The following is a 6,552-nucleotide window of genomic DNA, read 5'->3' as shown; positions in this document are numbered from 1 at the left end:
ATGTCACCTTCTCTCAAGAGAACAAAAGAAAAAATGTCTGTACAGATGTCAAAAAGAAGAAGCAAAAGACCGATACTGTCACAGCCAAATCTCTCAAAGCATCTACTATGATATGAATTGTTTTAACATTACTTTAAAGGACCAATTTTACTGCTTGGAATTTTAAAACAAAGGTAACTAACTACTGGAATCTTTATCTATATTTTTTAAAATAGATAACACATGAGAATTTTCACATTACCTCAGGTATGTACAACAGGGTATTTTTCTTTCACAGAAGGAGGGCTATATAGCACATACAATATTTATACTGTAAATCAACATACATAGTACATGTGTATTTTCTCTTAATTTTCTCTTTTCTTTCTCTTCTCTCTTTTCTCATTATTATTTTAAACTGCATCTTGTCTCCCTTTTTAAATTCTCTCCTATTTACTATACTAATATATATTTAATAACTCACTATCTATACATAGATAAATAATAGTCTAAAATAATCAAGTTTTAAGGTAGACTAATTGGAATAGTGAACTTAATTAATTGTTATTACAATATTTATTAGATTAATGATAGTCACTGTTATGCTTATTGGGATTGGGGACATGTTCATGATTAACTCTGAAATGTTCCATTCATGTACATATGTCCTTTGAATTATTTCCTTTTAGTATTCAAAAATATATAGAAAAAAGGAGGGAAAATGTACTGTTGGTTAAGAGAAGTGAAGCTTTCTTTACATTCTATTTGTGTTGCTATAGCAACAGTAAACAATTGCTGCAGTTTCTAAGGACACTGTGAACCTGGAAAGTGCATTTAGCGTCACAGATAACAAATAATAAGAAAAAGTAATGGTTAGTTATTAAAATGAAAACAACCTAAGTAAGGTAAAATAAATACATAATAGGACTATTTGTAATATTTTATGATTTATTCTCATAGGATTACGTATTCCTGGAAACACAACTGAAATGTTCCCAAACTACATGTGCACTTAAATGTAGCTGCTTGATTAAAAAGTATTACTCAGTTTAACATGCTGATTTCACAAGCTGTCTGCACTGTAAAAGTTACATTTTATATGTTACTTGAAATTGTCAGTCTCTAGTGTACATGAAAAGATACATATTACTTTTTGCAACATGTTATCTTTGCAGTTACCTCACACTCTGTACAAACTCACTTGGTAACTGATAGCTATTCATTTAAAATATCAGTTTAAATATTAAATGTGCCCTTGAAATGCTATTGATATTTTGACAAAATATAATCTGAACTGTAAAATGAATGACTTGAAAGAAGTGAAGTAATGCATAGATTTCAAAGACAGTTCTTGACACTACAGTAAAAGTAAAAATATATATTCAGAAGGAAGTATTGAAATGTTTTAGTCTTCCAGTTAAAATAGCTTACTGCCAACATTATGTGATATCAGAAAGTTTGAAGAGCTGGGAAATGACTATTCTTTGTCTTTATAATGATTATTAGACAGATGTTAGACTCTGCTTTGTTTAATGAATTGTGACATATGTTTATGAGGAAAAGTGGACTCAATTACTCACATTGGACTACACATTCCTGGAAACTCAACTGAAATGTTTCCAAATTACTTGTGAATTTAAATGAAACTGCCTGATTAATAAGCATACTTTACTTTAACAACCTGAATCAATAAGCTATCTGCTCTATATATACTACATTATATATGTCACTTGCATATGACAGTCTCTAGAGCACACGAAAAAATACATATTATTTTTGCAACATGCTATATTTGCACTAACTATACATTCTAAACTAACTCAATGGGCAACTGACAAGTTATTTATTTGAAACATCAGTCTAAATATTAATTGTGCCCTTGAAATATTGTTGTCGTTTTGACAAAACAAAACCTGAATTGAAAAAGGAATAATTTGATGAAGTGAAGTATGGTACAGATTTCAAAGACAGCTATTGACACTACACTATACGTAGAAATGTATACATGCAAGGAAAAATTGAAATGCTTTATACTTTTAATTAAAATAGCTTATTGTTAACTTTTTGCTTTATCAGAAAATTTAAAGAGCTAGGAAATTATTTCTAATTTGTCTTTATAATGTTTACTAAAGTGATGTTAGTCACTGACTCGTTTAATGGATTGCGAGTCATGTACAAGATGGACTACTGAATGTTATTTCTGTTTACCTATGTTTGCTGAATTTCTTTTATTAGTACTGATTTAAAACAAGGGAAAGAAAGGAAAGGGAAATCTCTGTTCTTGGTCAAGGGAGGAGAGGCTTAAGAGTATTCTAACTGCCCAGAGAACTCTCTAAGATGCTCTAAATACTATTTAATACTTACCTAAGGTAAGTCTTGATTACCATATAGGTACCTTCACATTCATTCTAGACCTGATGTGATTACCCATTCTGGAAGCAGAAGATGCCCTATGAAGCATGGGAATTGTCAGGGTGATCATAGTTCATTCTTAGACTCTGCTTTGTAAATCTATAAATATGTAAAAGCACTGCACACTAGACTGTAGGGCGCCTCAACTCAGAGTCAGGATACCACTGATAAGCCATGTCTTTTCATAAGTGTAAGTTGAAGTTGGTGAGCTAAAGAGTGGGAAAGTAAAGGAAGACAGTACACCTACAGTAAATTCATATTTCATTGGTAATCACTCATTGTCTCCTGCAGAGTCCTTTTATTCAAATTATTTTAGTAATAATCTATTTGTTGTTGGCTTATTTAATGTATGCTCCTGTTTCATTTAATTTATCCAAAATGACATGTCTGACATGTTTGGGATCTCTTAAGGGTAACTAAATATTGGATATTCTCTAAGTCAACATAATAATTGTTTACACTACAAACATTCCATCCTGATATATAAAATACTATAGAACAATAATAGACTAATATGGAATTTCATATCTCTTTTAAGAAAATTCTCCATATAATAATTTAACATATGGAGCTCAGCTGATATTGTTGGTTAAAGGTATGCGTGATAATCCAATCAATCTATCTTTATCTATTGGATTAGGAATGACGTTCATTCCATGTTTAATGGGAAATTCATTTGTATTTGATACTTTAGAATCAATGTTTTATAGAAGTACTTTTTTAAGCCTGACCAGAATTTTACCCTACTTGTATTTAAAGAAGAAAGAATATTAAATTACACTCCCAAGTTTACACACATAAAAATAACATTCATTGTTATCAGAGAATATGGTATAACTCCTATAATCAAAATAAAAAAAAGAAGCAAAAGTTTCTTCCAACAATAACTTGAAATGGATTTAACATTCTTATCATTAAATACTAATGGCTTAAATAATGCAAATAAAAGATCAAACTTACTAAAATATTTAAATCTAAATAAGGCACAAGTAGTATTTCTCCAGGAAATGCATTTTAAGACTAATGATAGCTTTATCTGGAACCCTAAGGACTATACAGTCTTAGCTCAATCCTCCTATAGAACAAAGACAAAAGGAGTATCAATTCTCTGAAAGAAAAACATAATCACTCCAAAAGTTATTTATAAATATGAAGACAAAGAAGGTCTACTAGCATTTGTTATAATTAAATTTAATAACAGAATATGGACCTTAGCAAATCTATATTGGTTCCCAGGAATTGGAGCAGGAATGGTTAACAAACTCCTAGATTTTATTTCCAACAATTATAAAGGAAATATTATACTGGGAGGAGACTTTAATTGTACATTAGAAGCTTCTGAATCCACCAAGAAGTCTTTTTGCATAGCAACTGTTTCAAAATCCTTAAAAAGATGTATTGATTCATTTAATTTAATAGACACTTTTAAAGTAAAAGGTGATAAATCCTTATTTTCCCATAAAGGCCATAGATTTGGATCACAAACCAGAATAGACAAATTATTCGTAGTTCAAGATTTACAAACAAAAATCCTCAACTTCTCAATAGTTCCATGCCCCTTCTCAGATCATGACTCTGATAATGAAGCTCCAAATAGAGTTTAAACCTTTAATCCTCTCAACTAGAATTCCATCATATATCATGTAAATTAAAGAATTCAGACCCTGGATGTTGTCAGAACTACAATTATTTCTTGAAATTAATAATAGAACAGAAATCAGTAGAGTCATGGTTTGGGACTCATTAAAAGCGTAATTATTTGGCAAGACTCTTAGCTGGTACAAAAACAAAGTTAGAGAGTGGGAAACTGAATCATTAGACTTGCAAACCAGACTCTTGACAGCAAAATCTAAAAAAAATCAGAATTGTCCAGAAAAGAAATGGAAAAAAGTATAAGATACATGAGATATCCTTGAAGCGTTTCGGTTCCATTATATGGAACACTTCAAAAAAGAAGATTTACATACCAACCAAAGAAACTTAGATACAAACCTTATCAATATAAAAAAAAATCCCGAAAACTTAAAATTAGACCTACAAAAACCTATATCCTACAAAGAAATTGTGGACAAGATAAAAGAAAGTAAATCTAACAAGCCTCCAGGTATAGATGGTATAATTACGGAAATTTACAAACTCTTCCCTTCAACAGTAATCTCCCTTTTTCATAAAACTTTGCTAGACATCCAGTCAGAAGCAAAAATACCACCCTCATGGAAATATTCTCTCATAGCACCAATTCTAAAAGATAATAAACCATCAGACCGTTGCACCTCATACAGACCTATATCATTACTGAATAATGATTACAAAATATTCATGTCAATCCTAGCTAACAGAATGAAAATCCCACTTTCAAAGACAATTAATAATGATCAAACTGGATTGTTATATAACAGGCACACACATGATACTTACTCTTATAGAACTCTGGTCCGCTAATGATTGGCAGTAGGTTTTATTACGAAACACCAGCTCGACGCCCATCCTTCAACGACCAGACAGACCTGTCTGATGAAGCAATATTGAACTATTGTGAAAGCGCTTACTGTATTGTTGTCAAGTATTGGAATAAATTCGATTGGTGTTTATCTAACTGCATCCTCTATTTGATCGTGTTCCCTTCATTTGGGATTTTTCTGCATATTTACAACGTGACATTCGCTTTTGGGTATTTGGTGTTTCTCTATTGCATTTAATTTCCATTCATTTTATCTTAAAATAATATGTACCAGATCGAGTCCTGTATGGACAAACAAGCCCACCCATTCGAAAAGTTATCTGCACTTTGAGAGTGACCACCCCTTTTGGCAAAAAAGAAATTTGGTAAAGGGCCAAATGATTAGAATATCAAGACTAACGACAGATGACAACATGTTTAAAGATCAAATGGTAGAGTTAAAGACTATGCTGGCAATAAGGGGTTACCCATCTAGTGTCCTAGAGGGACAGGAGAGTTACGTAACAAGCAGGAGAGAAGATTTTTATCCCCCATTATTGAAGAAACCTGAGAGTTTGTTGAATGTTAAGAAGACAGAAGAGGCAACTACTTGCTGTGTGCTAACATATAATGAGGATAGTGTAGAGGTCCGTAAAATGGTGGAAAAGAACTGGAATTGTGTTTTTGGGGCATATGGATTAACTGAAAAACTGGGTAATAAACCAAAAATAGTTTTCAGAAGAGGACCCAATATTAAGAACTTATTTGAAAGGAAGAAAGACAAAGATAGGATTCCATTAGGTAATATGATGAAGTGCAATGGCTGCAGGGAATGTAGGTATATCTATGAATGTAGGAATATAGTGATAGAGGGTCACAATAGAATAATTCCAGTGACAGGGAGCTATAATTGTAATACAAAAGGAGTTGTCTATGTGGCCTTGTGCCAGTCATGCTGTGCATATTATATAGGAAAAACAGAAAATAAGTTAAAAAGTGAATTTACCAACACATTTATGCAATTAGGAGACAAGATAAAACAAATGCCTTATTTAGACATAGCATAAATTGTAAGGATTTTAAAAAATTCCTCTTCTGTGTATTGGAAAAGGTAGGTAGACAGGAGAGGGGGGGGGGTAATTGTCCCTGTTTTTTAGAATACAGTGAAACACACTGGCAGGTGTTGTTGAATGCTACAGTTATTCCTGGTATTAATGACTGGATTTCTCTAAGGAGCTTGCTTCATTTAAAGACAGATGAGATTAGATGAAAATGGTTTAAATGTTTGAACATAGAAGCAATTAAGTTAGTATAAATATATATATATATATATATATATATATATATATATATATATATATATTTTAACAGATGAAATGTTTATTATAAATGTGTGTTTTTATAGGAGAATTATTTATGTATTGTACATAGTAACATATTTTTTAAATAACATATTAATGTGTTTTTAACTTGAGAGCACATTTAACTAATTAATTCATTTAAGTTAATTGATTGTGATTAAGCAATTGAACTGTATATAAAAAAGGGGGGAAGTGTGTAAGGTTTTGTATCTGATGAAGTTCCATTTGTATTGAGTGTGAATAAAGGGAACGAAAGCGCTTATAACCTTACTCTGCCTGGTGTCTTGTTCTTTTCAAGGAGAAGGTATCCTTTGACATCTTTTTGTTGGATTATTTGCTTCATCACTTTTTAAATATCTG

Source organism: Protopterus annectens, chromosome 2.part2 (assembly GCF_019279795.1).
Source record: "Protopterus annectens isolate FY-2018-M chromosome 2.part2, PAN1.0, whole genome shotgun sequence".
NCBI lineage: Eukaryota > Metazoa > Chordata > Ceratodontiformes > Protopteridae > Protopterus > Protopterus annectens.
The sequence above is the reverse complement of the archived record's forward strand: the minus strand, read 5'-3'. Positions refer to the sequence as shown.